The sequence below is a fragment of the Tursiops truncatus genome, chromosome 18, assembly GCF_011762595.2.
Source record: "Tursiops truncatus isolate mTurTru1 chromosome 18, mTurTru1.mat.Y, whole genome shotgun sequence".
Lineage (NCBI taxonomy): Eukaryota > Metazoa > Chordata > Mammalia > Artiodactyla > Delphinidae > Tursiops > Tursiops truncatus.
Window position 1 is genome coordinate 7,270,632 of NC_047051.1, and position 18,920 is coordinate 7,289,551.

General features: G+C 43.4%; 1 pseudogene; it reads left to right on the forward strand.

Moving 5' to 3' along the window:
• Positions 1 to 5,679: 5,679 nt before the first annotated feature.
• The window catches only part of LOC117308876 (pre-B-cell leukemia transcription factor 3-like), a 77,844-nt pseudogene continuing 64,603 nt past the window's right edge, over positions 5,680 to 18,920 (forward strand).

The window sequence follows — 18,920 nt, forward strand, 5'->3', positions numbered from 1 at the left end:
CTTTGCTACCAACTCCTGTATAACCTGCCACTAAAATTCACGTTAAAACAAAATGCTAATGGTACGAACTACTCTGTATAAAATAAATAAGCCACAAGGATATATTGTAGAGCACGCGGAATATAGCCAATATTTTATAATAACTATAAATGGAGTATAATCTATAAAAATTTTGAGTCACACACACACACAAAATGCTAAGTTTTCCCATCCTTCAGGTAGGATCTGCATCTCATTCCTCACCCACCGTCCCCCACCAACTGCTACCCTCTCCCAGGGAGTAGGATGAGTATGAGAGTTTTTTTTCAACATTTGGAAAAATAACATAAGGACTTTCCTGGTGGCGCTGTGGATAGGACTCTGCACTCCCAATGCAGGGAGCCTGGGTTCGATCCCTGGTCAGGGAACTAGATCTTGCATGCATGCCACAGCTAAGGAGCTGGCTAGCTGCAACTAAGACCCGGTGCATCCAACTAAATAGATATAAACAAAATGTTTAAATAAAATGGAAGTGGAAATATGTGATACAACGTTCAATTCTGTAGCTGATTCTTCTTCCAGGTGATATTCAAGGGGATAAACAACCAAAAGATCTCACAAAGCTCTGTGAATGTGCAAAAAGTGGGAGATATGTACTCACGTGGCAAACAGTAAAATAGTGGGGGGAAAGTTTCAAATGTTTATAAGATGATGGACTCTGAATTCCTATTTATAACACAGGAAAGGCATCTTGGGAGGGACTGTGGGCAGCCCCCCAAAGACACAAACTCAGTATGCTGCTGCTGGCCACCGGACTGGGGGGTTAACAGTAAACACCGTTATCCTGCCTTGAGTTCGGATTACTTCCTTCAGGGCTGAGGTCTCTCTTAGAGATAGGTAACAAAAATAAGAGCATCTTCAGACCTTGTTGGAAAGTTTATAAATGTAGATTTATAAAGAGAAGAAAAAGGGACTTCCCTGGTGGTCCAGTGGTTAAGAATCTGCCTTCCAGTGCAGGGGTCCCTGGTCGGGGAACTAAGATCCCACATGCCTCGGGGCAACGAAGCCCGCAGGCCACAACTAGAGAGCCGCAACAAAGACCCAATACAGCCAAAGAAAGAAAGAAAGAAAGAAAGATTAAAGAAAAAAAAAGACAATAGATCTGTAATCATGGGGTAAACCTACAAGAGTAGAAATAGAGGTATTTCCTTAAAGTTGAACCAAAGTAATGCAGGGGCAATTGTGGGGGAAATAGTATCATGCAATATTATCTTACTATTTATTTATTTATTATTTACTTTGTTGTGCTGGGTCTTAGTTGCAGCAGGTAGGCTCCTTAGTTGCAGCTCACGGGCTCCTTAGTTGTGTCATATGATATTATTTTAAATACTATTTTCTATTTACTGTACTATCCAGTAGAGTTTAAAGAAGACTCATGGTGTTTTAGAACACGGTTGTAATCCAATCCAGACCCCAATGTTTTAAAGGAAGGCCCAGAGAAGGTAAATGCCCAAGGTCATACCTTACCATATGACAGAGCTACAGAAAGAACCCACGACTCCTGACTCCAGGCCTAATAAATTCTTTCCTTTAGATTATTTAATACGAAAACACTGTGACAGATGATTGAGGCCCAAAATAGAGAAATTGGAGACAATGCCAGATAAACATACTGTTAAGGAAAACCAGAATGGCGTGTGCAGTAACCCTCAACGTTTGAGGTTGACGCGGTAGAGGGCAACCATGTTTTCTCACAAAGTAGCCCTTTGTGCCACTGTCAGAGGCAGGAGACTGGCCTGGCTGATCTGCTGAGCTAAACCCATCTGACTTGCTTACTCAGACCACCTATTCTCTGAACTCTGATGATGCACACTGCCCACAGGGGCAGTGCCCAAGATGGTTCACTCTGTTGCATTCCCTTCAAGGTTGGGTGTCCATGCCAATCCCAGCCCCTCTAGGAATGTTGAGGTCAGTGGAATTCTACCAACACTTGCAGGGTGGGGAGGGGAGACAGCTGCCAGTGGAAGTGGTATGGAGGACGGGAGGGCCGAACATCCCAGAAAAGCCGACTGCTGCCTCTGCCGGGAGCCTGGTGGTCAGAATGCTTAGTACCCTGGGAGCGGGAAATATCTGAAGTATTCCAGTTCTCCCCTCTTGGCACTGCAGAAGCAAGAGAAAATAAAGCAGGGGAACCTGTTGGACTAGACCATCAAGGCCGCTGGCTTGTTGTTGGCGGCCACCACCTGCTAGAAGGGGCCTGATGGTTCTTCCTTCTGAGCGGAGAAGAGTGAGGACCAGAGAGACCCGAGCAAGCGAGCGCGACGCCGATTTGCCGAGATGTGTAGGGAAGCGCTTGGGCGATGCTCGCTGTGAGAGACCAAGCTTGAGCCTGGTCTTTCCGGGCTGGGGTGACCCGTACAAGTGCCCAAACAACATCGTCGTGGGGAGAAAAGGAAGCAGCTCAAACAGAGAGGGAAATACTTCGGCAGAGGTGTGCAGCTGAGGATCAGATTCCAAAAGTTTGTCTGGGGGGGGGGGCGGGGGGGGAAAGAAAGAACACAAACATTTCACCTTTTGAAATGCTGGTCTTCTTTCCTCTGGGTCATTTTATGTTAATGAAAAGATGGTTCTAATGGGAAAAATGGGATACGAGGAAGAGGACAGAGAAAGATGAGTGCGGGGCTGAAGGACAGAAATGCAGATGAGTGAGAGACGTGTGGGTGCCCGTTTTGGGGAGAGATCTCGGTATCCTTTCCTCTGACAACCTGCAGAATTAGGAAGTGGCTGTTTTCAACTATGTAGAACATCTGTCCACTAATAACCTCTACCCTGAAGAGGCCTGTGTCCCCGGCTCACCAGGCCTGGGTTCTGCACTCAGTGAGGTTTTTTGTGGGGTTTTTTTGCGGTACGCGGGCCTCTCACTGTTGTGGTCTCTCCCGTTGCGGAGCACAGGCTCCGGACGCGCAGGCTCAGCCGCTCTGCGGCATGTGGGATCTTCCTGGACCGAGACACGAACCTGTGTTCCCTGCATCGGCAGGCGGACTCTCAACCACTGTGCCACCAGGGAAGCCCACTCAGTGGGTTTTGAGTTTAGCGTTTTATCTCTGTGTCTTCACCTGCAAGGAGTGGGATTAAACATTCAGCAAAGAGCAGACCACAGGAGATGGCTTTGTTGGACACACTTCTAGAGGTGATGACCAAAAGGGATGCTCTTTCCCCCACATTTTTCTCAGGGAGGGGCTGGGATTCATGTGCATTTATGCAGAAATTTGCAGAAAAAATAAGTATTCAAATTGAATTCTGACTTGGTGATTTCTAACAACCTATATATAAACTTTGTGTAACTCAATATCTAAGACATAAGGTACTTATCTTTTCATTGTAAGAGAGAAGCTAAATGACTTTTTTTCCTTCTTACCATTCCCTCCCCCCCCCCCATTTTCTTTGCAAAAGCTACCATATCTATTTTATTTTATGGTCTAAAAACAGTTGTATCACATTTGGTATTCCACAAAGAGGAAACGGAAAAAATTATTAAAAAATGAAGAAAAACAGGACTGCTCGCTTAGAAAATAAGATGTATGAACCCTTAAGAATGGGAAAACACCAGCTACTATGGCAGAGAGAAGACATTTTTGCCAAATTTAGAACCCACTTGAAAATCACGGGTTCTAAGTTTAGAACTGAACTAAAAAACTTGAGCCCACATTGCATTTGGCATTCGTTAAAAAAAATTCTAAAATACTAATTAAAGGAAAAAAAATTTATTCTCTTAGTAATCCTAGAAGCTGGGAATTATTTTCAAACAAATTCTTTATTGGCTCAATAGACTGGCCTGCACTTAGAAAAGAAACATCTTTTTTCTAATTAAATTTTCCTTACAAAATAATGCTTTAAAATCAAGAGGGAAGGCACTTTGCCAAAGTCTTTAAAGAGTTACAGAATTGTTGTGTAACCTTTGGACACAAGCAAATATACCAGGTGGTCGTGCAAACTTTATGTTTATATATTAGATGGAAGTAGTTATATCTACTGCTGATAAATTAAATAAAAACGCAATAAAATTGGAAACTATCACTCTAAACAAAACAAACTCTTATTTTAATTTTCTAATTTAGATGCTAAGCTAGTAATTGCAACATCAAGAAATGGATCAGAATTGCTGCTATGGAGGTAACTATAAAAAGTTTCAGACTCAAAAGGTCCAAAGAAGTAAATCAAGAACTAGTAGTGGATAGACAGTGTTCAAAATGCATCCATTACCTTAACATGATTTCAGACAGCTAACAACTTTTCTAATTATAGAAATTATAGAAAACGTCTTATACTGTCTTACACACACACTCACTCACTCACACACATCTATAGATATAGATATATAGATAATACCTTGAGAACCTGAATTCAAATAATTAGACAAAAGGTTAAACATGAATATTCAGTGCAAATATATGCCACGGCAAACACTCAAAATCACAAACGTTGGGGAATTTTTTTTTCCTTTCTGTTTATTGCCATGGAATCTAAATACATTTTTTTTTTCTAAATACATTTTTAAGTGACTTTAGGGGCAGGTTTAGCAACTGGTGAACTTGACACTTTTTTTTCAGGAAGCTCATTAACTCAGCAGTTCAAAACCCTATAACTTTAATTTCCAGGCACTTTCAGAAACTCTTGTTGGAGGACGTAAGATTGATTCTTGAGTTGATTGACTTTATTTTTCTTACCAATTTAAGCTGTAAAAGCAAAAAAAAAAAAACCCCAAAACACTGCATATGTAAGTGGGAAAGGATTTGTCTAGAATATAATTTTAAATTTACTTGTTATTACATAAGCATAGGTAAGCAGACATCATGCAGTTCTCCTAATAGCACGTGTAGCTCTCATTAAGATACGGGACAGAGGTGACCATTTCTAAGATGTGTGCGGAAATCAGAATACGAACTTAGATCCCCTGGGTCCACTGGGTCACATACTTCTGAATCCATGTTCTTCAGCCATCTTTCTCTCCTTTTAAATGAGCCACTAAAACTGAATTTCATAGTCTCTTCTATTATGTCTTCAAAATTGCCCTCATATTTATTTAAAATTCTTGTTTATAATAAATTTAATATCTTGGACCAGTTTCCTTCTTTCCTCAGGTCTTGATACCTAGATAAATGGAGGGAAATAAGACAGAACCTCTGTGGTAACCGAAAGTATTTCTTGAACCTCTGTGAAGTGGGAGGAGCCCTATTCTCAGATGGTGGTTGAATCCATGTCTGTGAAGGATTTGCTTTTCTCGGAGTCTAGAGACAGAAAGGCCCACACACCTACACCAGTGCCAGGAGAACCCGGCCGGTGATCCTGGTGCCCTGGAAGATGACTTTATGTGGCATGAATAGGACCAAGAAAAAGCTGAGTAGTCTGCTGATGTCCGGATTCCTCAGTGTCTTTGCAGAGACAGCTCCCAGATCCTTAAGATGTTTTCCAGGCATCTTCATTTCTTTCTCCTGTAAGTTTTCCCACAGAAATAACACATGAATAAGTTTAGTAAACAATTAGGGAGCCCAAATACTTGATGCCATTGTGCATTTGACCAAGTCTAAACCCAAGTTTTCGTATTTTCCTTTGCCTTATAATTGTAGGTCTTGGCTCTAATTCTAGCCCATAAGAAATATGTATTTCAATCCAGAATTTAAGAATTGAAGAGCAAACTCGATGGCGGTAGGTAGGCTTTCCTGAAGAGAGATGCTTTTCTCTGTGGGCTGGGCAAAGATGTATTGCTGATATTCAGCAAAAAAAAAAAAAAAAGAAAAAAAAAGCTCCAGTATCCTATTTCAAACATCTTATTCGATACCTCCACCTGGAACAGAACAGAGACTCCAGAAAGAGACCCACATGTATATGGTCACTGATTTTCAACAAGGGTAGTAAGACAGTTCAGTGGCGGAAAGGAAAATCTTTTCAACAAATTCTGCTGAAACAACTACAGACCCACTGGGGGAAAAAATGAACAGTGACCCTTACTTCACATAATACACAGAATTAACTCAAAAAGAGTGATAAACCTAAATGCGAAACGTAAAACTAGAAAAGGCCTAGAGTTAATCAGAGGGAAAAAAATCTACTCAATATTGAAGGAGGCAAAAGTGTCTTACAAGGGACACAAAAACAAAATTTCATGCGAAAGAAAATTGATAAACTGAACTTTATCAAAATTTAAAATTTGCTCTTAGAAAGATATTGTTAAGAAAAAGAAAAGATAAAGCATAGAATGGAAAATATTTACAATACATAAATCTGATAAAGGGCTGGTATCCAGAATATATAAAGAACTATTATGGCTCAGCAAGAAGACAACCAAGGCAATATTTTAAATGGGCAAAGATTTGAACAGACACGTCACAAAAGAAATTACATCAATGTCTGATACGCACATGAAAAAGTGGTCAACATCATTAGGCATCAGGAAAGTGCAAATCAAAACCACAGTGAGATACCACTACACACCAATTAGAAAGGCTAAGGTTAAAAAGTTGATAATACCAAGTGTTGAGGAAGATGCTGAACTGCTGATAAGAATGTAAATGGTACAATCACTTTGGAAAACTAAGAGTTTCTTTTTTTTTTTAAACCAGAAATTTAAAAAAATAAATGTATCTATGTATGTAGTTTTGGCTGTGTCGGGTCTTCGTTGCTGCACGCGGGCTTTCTCTACTTGCGGCTAGTGGGGGCTACTCTTCATTGTGGTGCGCGGGTTTCTCATTGCGGTGGCTTCTTTTGTTGCAGAGCACAGGCTCTAGGCATGCAGGTTTCAGTAGTTGTGGCACACAGGCTTCGGTAGTTGTGGCACGCAGGCTTCAGCAGTTGTGGCTCGCGGGCTCTAGAGCACAGGCTCAGTAGTTGTGGCGCAGGGGCTTAGCTGCTCTGCGGCATGTGGGATCTTCCTGGACCAGGGCTCGAACCCGTGTCCCCTGCATTGGCAGGCAGATTCTTAACCACTGCACCACCAGGGAAGTCCAAAACCAGAATTCTTTTTCAAATTTATTTATTTATTTATTTTTATTATTTGGCTGCGTTGGGTCTTCGCTGCTGCGTGTGGGCTTTCTCTAGTTGCTGCGAGTGGGGCTACTCTTCATTGCGGTGCGCGGGCTTCTCATTGTGGTGGCTTCTCTTGTTGTGGCGCACAGACTCTACGTGCGAGGGCTTCAGTAGCTGTGGCGTGTGGGCTCACTAGTTGTGGCTTGCAGGCTCTAGAGTGCAGGCTCACTAGTTGTGGCGCACGGACTTAGTTGCTCCGCGGCATGTGGGATCTTCCGGGACCAGGGATCGAACCCGTGATCCCTGCATTGGCAGGCAGATTCTTAACCACTGCACCACCAGGGAAGTCCTACTAAGAGTTTCTTAAAACGGTAAACATGCAACCCTGTCATTCAACTCCAAGGTATTCACCCAAGAGAAACGAAAACAGGTGTCTACACAAAGACTTCACTGGAATGTTCATAGTAGCTTTATTTGTAATAGCCCCAAACTAGAAACAAACCAAATGCCCAATAACTAATAAATGGATAAACAAGCTGTGAAGTATCCATACAGTGGAGCATCAGTTAGTAACAAAAAGGAATACCTACTGATGCAGACAACAACGTGGGTGGTTCTCAGAACCATTATGCTGTGTGAAATAAGTCAGATACAGAAAAACCACATACCATATAATTCCATCGTATAAAACTCTAGAAAATGCAAACTAACCTGTAAGTGGCAGAAATCATACCAGTCCTTGTCTGGGGGAGGGTTGGGATGATGGAAATGTTCAGTATCTTGGCTGTGACGGATTCATGGGTACATGTGGCTCTCAGAACTTTTTCAATTGTAGACTTTAAGCAGATGCAACTTATTGTGTAAAATTCAATAAAGTTGTTATTTACAAAATCTCCACCTGAATGTTCTTCAGGCCACTCAAACTTCACGTTTCTAAACTGAGCTCATAATCTTCCCCTCCCACGCCTATTTCTCTCTTTGGTTAACGTTCTCTTTCTTGGTTGATGGCCTCATCATCTACCTGATCAGCTAAGCTAAATAGCTTGGTAACTACCTTCAGCCCTCCTCCTTCACAAATTTCTCTCTCTCCCTTTTTAAAAAATTCAGAAGTGTATTTTAAAAATTATGGTAAAACATACACAGCATGAAATTTACCATTTTAACCTTTTTTTTTTTTTTGTGCGGTACGCGGGCCTCTCACTGTCGTGGCCTCTCCCGTTGCGGAGCACAGGCTCCGGACGCGCAGGCTCAGCGGCCATGGCTCACGGGCCCAGCCGCTCCGCGGCATGTGGGATCTTCCCACTCGGGGCACGAACCCATGTCCCCTGCATCGGCAGGCGGACTCTCAACCACTGCGCCACCAGGGAAGCCCCATTTTAACCATTTTTATGTGTACAGCTCAATAGCATTAAGTACATTCACACTGCTGTGCAAGCATCACCACCATCCATCTCCAAAACGTTTTCATCTTCCAAAACTGAACCTCTGTCCCCGTTAAACACCAATTCCCCATTCCCCTCCTCCCCCAGCCCCTGGTAACCAGCATTCTACTTCCTGTCTCTATGAATTTGACTACTCTAGGTACTTCATGTAAGTGGAGTCTGACGGTATTCGCCCTTTGGTGACTGCTTTATTTCACTAAGCATAAAGTCTTTAAGGTTCTCCATGTTGTAGCATGTGTCAAAACTGCCTTCCTTCTTTAGGCTGCATAATATCCCACTGTATGCCTAAACCACATTTTACTGATCCATTCGTCCGTCAGTGGATGGCGGGGTCATCTGTGACTCGGAAGGCCCGCTGCTACTGAAATAATGCTCTGGGTTATTTCAGGGGTCTGTTAACTGGCCATCCTTGCCTACTTCTCTCACGCACCTTCTAATCTGCTGCCAGCGTGGTTTTTCTGTCCCTGCGCTGCTCAAAGACTTCGTGTACAATTGCAAACTAAAATGGGAACCATGGCTAATGCTGTTCTGCAGACTTTCTCCCGTTCCACTTTTGACCACCTCTCATTAGCTGAAATTCCTTTATTTTAATCCAGTATATATTTCCTGGTCACGTCCTCCCATTTCTCCTAGTTCTGCCCTTCAGAACAACACTGAATAATAACTACTTTGTTCTTCTACATGGCAGACAACCCTTCAAGTATCTGAAGATACTCCCTGGGTCTCCGTTTTCCAGGCCTTTAGTCATTCCTCGGAGAACATGGTGGCCCCAGCTATTCTTCTTTGCTTGTGATCCCAGTTGGTCAGTATCCCTCTAAAAATGGGACGCCTGGGACAGTATCTAGTCCTCTAGATGGAAGGTAGGATTACCATCTCCTTTCTTCTGCTGCTCTATTACTGTAATGCAGCCTGACATGCCACTAACCTTTTTAGCTCCAAAGCTGATGTATATTAACTTGCAGTAAATTCAAATATTCAGAGGTGTTTTTTTTTCCAAGTAAATTTTAATGACACCATCTGGCATCTGAAGACGGGGTGGCCAAAAGAAGGAAGAGGGTGAAGATAGGAGAGAATTTCTTCCTTGTCAATTCTGCCTATTTATTAAATGTTGACCACTCCTGATAGCAAATGCAGGCCATGTCCACACCCACTCCTCCCTTCAGGCCTCCTATCAGTCAGTTACCTACCGAACTCCAGTCCCTAGTAAGTAAGCGCCTCTTCGACAATCTGCCCACATGCACAGTCTCACACACAGGTCTCCTCCTCGTACCGTCAGTTCTATCCCTGATAGCTACGGGGCACTTGTGGCCAGTGATTAGAAGCGGGAAATGTTGGCAATTGCCGTAGAACACACACATCCAGGAAGTGCATTTATCTTAAAGTGCTTGGCAGTGCAGATGCTGCGCATCAAGGAAAAGCCTTATCAAGAAATATGCAGGGAGGGCTTCCCTGGAGGCGCAGTGGTTAAGAATCCGCCTGCCAATGCAGGGGACACGGGTTCGAGCCCTGGTCCGGGAAGATCCCGCATGCCGCGGAGCAACTAAGCCCGTGCGCCACAACTACTGAGCCTGTGCTCTAGAGCCCGCGGGCCACAACTCCTGAGCCCGTGTGCCACAACTACTGAAGCCTGCATGCCTAGAGCCTGTGCTCTGCAACAAGTGAAGCCACCGCAATGAGAAGTCTGTGCACTGCAACAAACAGTAGCCCCCGCTCGCCACAACTAGAGAAAGACCACGCACAGCAACGAACACCCAACGCAGCCAAAAATAAATAAATAAATAAATAAATAAACATGCAGGGAAATGGACCAAGAAAACAGTCACTTATCTTGCCTTTTTCCATGGAGATTCTTCATAAAAGAAATGTTGCATCTTTTTTGTTGGATTTTTAAAGTAAAGTACAATATATTCAATGGGAGAGGAGAAGGACTGCTTTTCCAGGCAATTTCCTTGAAACTTCAAGTCATTTAAGAGGAAAGACAGTTGAACAAATTTTGGTACTTTTTTCCTTTACAGTCAACTTCAGGCTGATCATTACTTAATAATCCTCCATACAGACATTCCTTCCATCAGATCAAAGACGCCCACCCTCCTAACACACACACTACCAACACTGTCATCATTCTCAGAGCCTCTTAGAAATTCAGAGCGAATATTCCTCCACATGGGAAAACTATCCCCTCCGTGGCATTCAGCCTTCTCTCCCTTCCATCCTAGACAGGGACGTTAAGGACCTCGGTCATCTCTTCTTTTTCCAAAATTATCCCCTAGCTCTTTCCATTGGCTCTTTCCTCTCCTCCTTTCAATACAACCAGGACCCTCCAATGTGGAAAACATATTTGTTCAATACCACCGCACCAACCCATCTCTCTTTTTCTCACTCATAGCTGAACATCTCAAATGATTATTCAACATTTATTCCTTCCTTGGATTCACCACTTACTCCGTTTTCATTAACCTGCAAAATTATATCCTCTGAAGGTCAATAGGGACGTTGGGTTGGACAAATTCAATGGTCTTCATTTGAAACTGATCTTCGCATATGCTTTTCCTTATCTCTTTGGGATCCAGCAGGAGTGGGGGAGACTTGAGAGCGGTAATAGATGCTGGGGGTTTGTGGAGGTTGCTGGGATTGGTGTCCCCTGCCAGTTTCCCCTGTCATCACCCACGCTACGCCCTTAAGGACAGCACTATGGAGAAAAGTTTCTTTGTGTAGGAAAGCAGCAAATTCTTTGCCCTGAAGATGATATCAGAAATGACCCCAACCCCTTCCTCTCCCTACTAATTATAACTGAATGGTAGGTATGCTTAGGTCTGAGATGGGCCCCGTTGCATCTCTGATCTCCACATTGGGTGGCTCTTCCCCTGAAAATCTCTCAGTCGTCCTTTTTCAAGAATTGCAGCTCTCAGCCATCCTTAATTCTGAATTCAGTATCTTCTCCATTTCTTTGTCCTTGTTTCAGACTGTGTTTCTCTCGGTATCGTTGTCTTTCACTCAGCCTCGTGGTCTGTCCCGACAATGATCTTTCCATTATCACGAGCATCCCCCAAACCACACTCAAAAACCACAATTCCCTCCTCTTGTTCTCACAGAAGCACTAAGTTGAGAAATAAGTCTTAATTAACTGTAGACTCCCTCTTCTTTAAAAACCATCGTTGCTAGTCTAGAACTTCTTCTATCATAAGACCAAAACGGAATCTTGAGAAGTCAATCCTTTAGTTACATCACCTTTAACCAATTATGTAATGACTTTACCCGAAGAACACAGAACTCTGCCCCAAGCCACTGGGGTTTTGGTTAATGTGAACCTGCAGTTCATCTGCCAATCATCCTAGAGTCACCTGAGTACCTTATACCAGGAGAAGCAAGAATGATATTCTAATAAGGGAATTTGATAGCTTCAAGAGCCACAGGTTAAATGTGAAAGTCTCCATCAATACAAAGCTAGGAGCCTTGGTCAAATTCCATGTGTTCAAGTTAAATATACGGATGTGAAGATACCTATGAATATCTCCGTTCATTTTAATGATTGAGAAAGAGTTATTAACTTGAGGTTTGAAACCAATTTCAAATGTGTACAGTCTTCTAGTGCAAAGGTTCATCACTTTCATCAGATCCTTAAGGGGTTTGTGGCCTCCAAAAGGTTTAAGAACCTCTGTGTTAGGGGAAAAATAAGATTAAAATCAAGATATTATTATTTTATGCATTACTAAATGCAGTAAATAAAAACAGCAAACAACTTCCATTTCAGCAAACAGCAAGAAAAAATGTTGAATACTGTAACTAGTCATAACATGACTAGTAACTGTTTGAATGCTAATATAGACAATATTATTCTAGCATTTTAGACACATATCGACAAGTATTTACCTTAACATACATAAAACAAGTTTATCAGGGAGGGGCAAGTTCAAATACAGATTTTAACCTAGATTGAAAACTACCAATAGACTTATTTCCACTTTTGTCTAAGAAAAACTTCAATCAGGCAATTTAAAGGCAATACGAATACAAATAAAATCACAATTTAACACAGTTCCTCAGTTACAGCACCTATTTTCTTATACTGGATAAGAAAAATAAATTATTGTACATACTTTATAACAGACTGATTCAAAGATATACTGTGGAAACTCCTTTCATAGGCAATTTCTGCAGCCAAAAATCAAATTCAGAGCCCATGTTTTTAAAGCCAGGTCCCATTCAGAGTATTCTAAGAATAGTTCTCAAACTGCTGAAAAGCGTCACTTCCATAAATCTATCTTAGAAATGGGTTTTTAAAATTAGCAAGTTTGTGAGAGCCATACACAAACCCATCAAGTTTTTGTGCACACCGTTTTTTTACATTTAAAATGTAATTTATTTATTTATCCATTCACTCGACAAATATGTATTGAACCTCTGCTATGTGCAGGTACTGATCTAGGTGACAGAGTTACAGCAGTGAACAACACAGACCAAAAATATATAATGACACATAAATATAGCTTCATTATAAAACATTCAGATACAGAAGCATATAGAATGAAAAAATCAAAGTTCTCCTCCTGGAGGCCTGCTCCATCTCAGTTCTTTTGCAATAATTACCTTTTTAGCAGTATTTTCCTCCAGAGTTTTTGTTTATTTACCTTAGGAAGGATTTTTAATTAATTAATTTAACATCTTTATTGGAGTATAATTGCTTTACAATGGTGTGTTAGTTTCTGCTTTATAACAAAGTGTATCAGCTATACAAATATCCCCATATCTCCTTCCTCTTGTGTCTTCCTCCCTCCCACCCCACCCATCCCACCCCTCTAGGTGGTCACAAAGCACCGAGCTGATCTCCCTGTGCTATGCGGCTGTTTCCCACTAGCTAGCTATTCTACGTTTGGTAGTGTATATATGTCCATGCCGCTGTCTCACTTTGGCCCAGCTTACCTAGGAAGGATTTTTAAAACAGCCGTGGGCCAGGGTTCACTCCCTGGTCAGGGAACTAAGGTCCCACATGCCTAGCGGCACGGCCAAAAAAATAAAAATAAAAATTCACTTGCTGTAAAGTGTACAGTTCAATGATTTTTAGTATATTTGCAGGTTTGTGCAACCATCATCATAATCTAGGTAAGTGAAGTTTAAAATTATAAATATATGTATTATATCTATAATTTATTTTTAAATTCACTTATCTAGATTATGGTGATATACAGATATATGTATATATAACTTTCATTTTTCAGTTAGGACTAAACCTTGAAGACTGTCTCTCAATGTCAGCATAGACAGATTTGCGATTACTTTCTACAAAGAGAGGAATGTGTCCTAGCTCCGTCTCCCTTGTCAGATTCCTTAGAAAAAGGATGCTGAAAGACAGCAATTAGGACTGAATATAGTAACCCTGTTATTTCAACAGACGAAGAGAAGTTAGTTGATTTACAAAATGTCTTGAGTCCAAAAGTGAACTGGGAAAAAAAAAAGTTATAGAAAATATTTTAAAACACACAAAAAGCTGGCAATTTTGAGTGTCTTGAAATAATAACATTAAGAGCTAACAGTTATTTAACCTTTACTACGTGCAAGACACTGTTCTAAAAGCTGAACACACAGTAACTCCTAAGTCCTCACCATTCCATGAAGTATTTACTGTTATCATACCCATTTTACAGACATGGAGACTAAGGCACAAGAGATCAGGTGATCTGTCTACGAAACCAGTAAGCTGAAAAGAGGCAGAGCTGGGCTTCACATCCAGGCAGACTGGCTTCGGAGTCCACACTCTCAACTGATTTGATAGAATGCTAGGGAAGGGGGTGAAGGACAGGGAGTGGTTTAGGAAAAAAGTCAGACAGAGCAGGTAAAGGGTTTAGCATAGTGGCTGGCTCCTAGTTAGCACACAATAAAAACAAACGAACAAATAACATAAAATCATTATTATATTCTATGCTATATCTTTTAGGGAGAATGCTCCTCCACTATTAGAAAAGTAACATTTCTGTCGCCAGTCTACGGGTTTCATCAGCGGTCCTCACCCTGAGCTGCTCCCATTCTGCAGGGTGGCTGATGTCACTAGGCTTTCTGGGGGAGCCTCCCAGGTGTGAAGCATAGTACTGCAAAGGTAAAGGAGGGTACAGCTGAGCCCAGGGAGCTCGTAGGAGGGAAAACAACTGCGGCAGCCACCAGTGGAGGAATGAGAATGATTTAGGCAATAAGGAAGGTTCCCAGGAAGGAAACCTTGAGATAAGAGTTGAGAGGTGGGTTGAGTCAGATGTCAAGTAACCTTAAATGCCCCTGAAGAAAATGCAGAGTCGCTAAGAAGGTGGAAAGGAGTGGGGAGGCCTGGAGGGAATACTTGGGAGGCTGAGTGTGAATGACTCTGTCCCAGCCTGGGCCACACGCTCCACCCAAAACATCTGCTGTTGTTGCCAGTTGGTTCCTTATCTTTTGAGTCATAAACTTACTTGTCTTTGAGCGTCTCAATCACAATGTAGTCTCAACTGAAAATAATCTCAGATTGGTTTTGCATGCTTATTACTGAAGCATCTTTTCAGCGCTGGAGAAGTTTTAGTCCCTTTTTAAAACATCAGAGACCTATGAAAAAGCTGGACAAGAAAGGATTTTAGAGACGCCCAAGGGGGTAATTTAAAAACAAGTATGACAACCAGCAAATCCCTGTCACTTCAAAGTCACAGCCGGGGTGGAAGGAAGAGCTTAGTCTAGGGGAAGGTTTAGGTTAGGTTTACATGCAACTTCCTTACAATCAGGGTTAGCCTTTCAAATTCACAACAGAGATAGAGGAAGGTGCCCTTTCTCGCAAGTATGCTCAGACAGAAGGAATGAATTCTGATTAAAACCAAGGAGGGAAAATGCCAGCTTAGCACTGTCAACAGCCAGAGCTGGAAGTGAGAGAGGAAGGAGAAATCCAAACCAGCAGTGTTCTCTTAAGACAGTTCCTGCATTTTTGTTTTTTACACTGGTAAATAATATGTTTATTCACATGAACTGGCAAAAATGAAGTATTATTGTAAATTCACAGTATTTTCAAATACCAACTATTTTATTATATTTATTCTATTTCAACTTTTTATTATGGAAAATTGCAAACATGCAAAAGTAGAGAGAAGAGTGTAATAAAACCTTGTGTACCCACTGTTCAGCTTTAACCATTCCCAACACACTGGCTGATCTGTTTTCATCCGTACTTCATCTTACTGGATTATTTTGAAGCCTTCATTTCATCTGTAATTCCCTCAGTGAGCACAGTCATTTTATAGTCTGTCGTGTGTGTGTGTGTGTGTGTGTGTGTGTGTGTGTGCGCGCGCGCGTGTGTTTTGGCGGTGCCGCACGGCCTGCAGGATCTTATTTCCCCAGCATCCAACCTGCGTCCCCTGCAATGGTCCTAACCACTGGACCGCCGGGGAAGTCCCAATCATTTTACGGTCAAGCCTGCTTTTCTGATCCTGCCTTTCTCTTCACTCTCTTCCATCTACTCTGGGCAGTAATCTGAGGACAACAAGGAGACCGATTTCAGGAGAGAAGAAAAGTCTCCACAGAAATACCAAACTGGCCCAAAGGGAGAGAGTGAAAGCTCTGAATCAGGAAAAGGTCAGGAGGCAGAGCCAGGCCCTTTCCCACCCCCTTCCCAGGCGGGGACGTCAGGGGCCTCTGGGAGCGGGAGTGGGGCCTTTGAGTGGCAGAAGCCTTTAAGATCTGCCGACTTCCATCCTGGCTGCTTGACATAGCTTTAGAGGCAGAGGGAGCAGGCACTGCCCAAGGACAGGTAAGATGCATTCCCAGAACCACCCAAGGGTGCTGCTGAGGACACGGTACTGTGACCCGACTGACCGAACCAACCTCTGGTGAAATCCTGTCTGTCCCCAAGTCCCTCTTTACACCAACCTGTGGCCTCATCTATCCCGACACCTTTCCCTCCAACCTTAGGAGGATGTGCCCTTTTTTTTCCTAATACCTTTATTTATTTATTTATTTTGGCTGTGCTGGGTCTGCATTGCTGTGCGCGGGCTTTCTCTAGTTGCGGCGAGTGGGGGCTACTCTCTGATGCAGTGCACAGGCTTCTCATTGCAGTGGTTTCTCTTGTTGTGGAACACAGGCTCTAGGCACGCGGGTTCAGTAGTTGTGGCTCACGGGCTCAGTAGTTGTGGCTCGCGGGCTCTAGAGCGCAGGCTCAGTAGTTGTGGCGCATGGGCTTAGTTGCTCCACGGCATGTGGGATCTTCCCGTACCAGGGGTCAAACCCGTGTTCCCTGCATTGGCAGGCGGATTCCTAACCACTGTGCCACCAGGAAGCCCAGGATGTGTCCTTTTTGCTCCTGGTCAACGTGTCTCCTTCCACCCTGCGCCCTCCTGCCCCCTCCTCTGCTTTGCCCAGCGGCCCTTCTGCCTCTCAACGGGCAAGTCCTCTGCGACACACCCAAATGCCATCTATCCGTCCACACGCGCCCCGACTGCCCACCTCCAGCCCTCCTCTGGCGGCTGCTCCCCCAGCTCTCCCTTCTTTGAAGCCTCACCATCTTCAGGAAACGTTCCTGAACTTGCCACTTTCCCTGCCAAGTCACAGAGCCTGCCATGCCTGTGCTGACTCACCAGCAGTGTGCTCAGTGTACGCCCGCCTGCCGGTGGGTGCGGTGTGTGGGGCATCCCTCTCTTCCAGCGCGGCTGAAGCCCCGAGGCCAGAGGCCGAGTCTTTCTACTGCATCCCTGGCTCTCAGGCTGCTCATTCAGAAGGTGCTCAGAAGTGTTTGTGGGAAAGCAACAGGGACCCAAAGATGAACAAAACCCTCCGTGCTCTCAGAGTAGCTCAGTGTATACAGTGGCCGCCCTCCAAAAGCAAGGGGTCAGAGTGCTTGCCTACCTCCTGTTCTTCAGGAGGCTTCCCCTCACTTTCATGGGAAAACTCCAGATTCTTTAGCACAACCTGCAGGGCCCTTCTGAGCCTCACGACCTCTCAGTCCAAGCTTCTGCTGCTCACTGAGAAGAACGCCACCTCCCACTACAACAGGAACTTCTCCCAGTGCCCTACTGAGTTCTCTCTTGTGGTTCTCTCCCTTGCCCGGGATCTCAACCCTTAATCCAACCGGCCACTTCCTGCTGAGCCTTTCAGACTCAGTTTCAGTGTCAGCACCTGTGGGAAGCGAGCCCTGACCCTAACCCTGGTGTCTTCTCCACTGGACTGGAAGATTCCTGGGAGCAAGGACTTTTTCTTCAACCATGCATGTGTCCCTAGCCATGAGCACAATGTCTGGCACATATAAACGTCTCAATAAACATTTGATGAATGACTGAATGAGGGGAAGAAGGAGCTGATTCCTTTAATTTCTGTCATTGTAGAAACACAAACTGATTCTTCACACCAAAGGAAGGCTAGCATCGCAGTTTGAATTTTTAGGCCTTATGAATTAAAATTTCATGAAACAAGCCCACCGTGCTTTGCTGAGAGTAGATTAAGCAAATTTCTAGCACAAGGTGACCCGTCTTTCTCCCCAGTTTAACTTCTGAGACACAGTGACTACTTGCACAGTGGACATACCTACGCAACAATTAACACAAGCCAGAAAACTCAATGACTCATTGAATGTGGCATTGAGCCACTGCTCCCATACCATACTGTATAAAAAATTTAAAATTGAGCGTAAATGTGTCCCTTTCTATTCCCAGTCATGTCCTAACCCATGGAGTTAGTTATACTAACATCATGCATAAAAATAAAGATTAGGGCTTCCCTGGTGGCGCAGTGGTTGGGAGTCCGCCTGCCGATGCAGGGGACACGGGTTCGTGTCCTGGTCCGGGAAGATTCCACATGCCGCGGAGCGGCTGGGCCCATGAGCCATGGCCGCTGAGCCTGCGCGTCCGGAGCCTGTGCTCCGCAACGGGAGAGGCCACAACAGTGAGAGGCCCGCGTACCACAAAAAAAAAAAAAAAAAAAAAAAAAAACACTTCGGAATCTCTTATTCTTAATTTCTATTCAAAGCCCAGATATCAAGACCTATTCCTATTTGGCTCTTGACCTCTGCCTGGGGGTGTGATGATAATGAGAGAGGAATATTAGTGCAAAATTTTGGTCTTCTCTGGGGAACTTGCTAAGCTGTTCGGTTAGAGAAGATGCTGATACTATAGTGACGAAATATCAGTAATAATATTTTCTTTTCTTTCTGCTGCATCGTGCAGCATGTAAGATCTTCGTTCCTCGACCGGGGATGAACCTCGCCCCCTGCATTGGAAGCACAGAGTCTTAACCACTAGACGGCCAGGGAATTCCCAATCATATTTTCAATTTATGTAATGCTTTGCTGTTTTCCAGGCCCACTCATGTTCATTTGACCTAAGATAATGCTGTGATGTAGATGCTATCTTCTTCATTCCCCGCAGAAAGAAACTGACGCTCGGCATCGTTAGGTGTCTTAACCAAGATCTCTCGGGTCATCTAATCCACTCTCGGTTTTAACTTTCACCTAGAGGCTAATAATTTCCAAATCTGTTTCATATC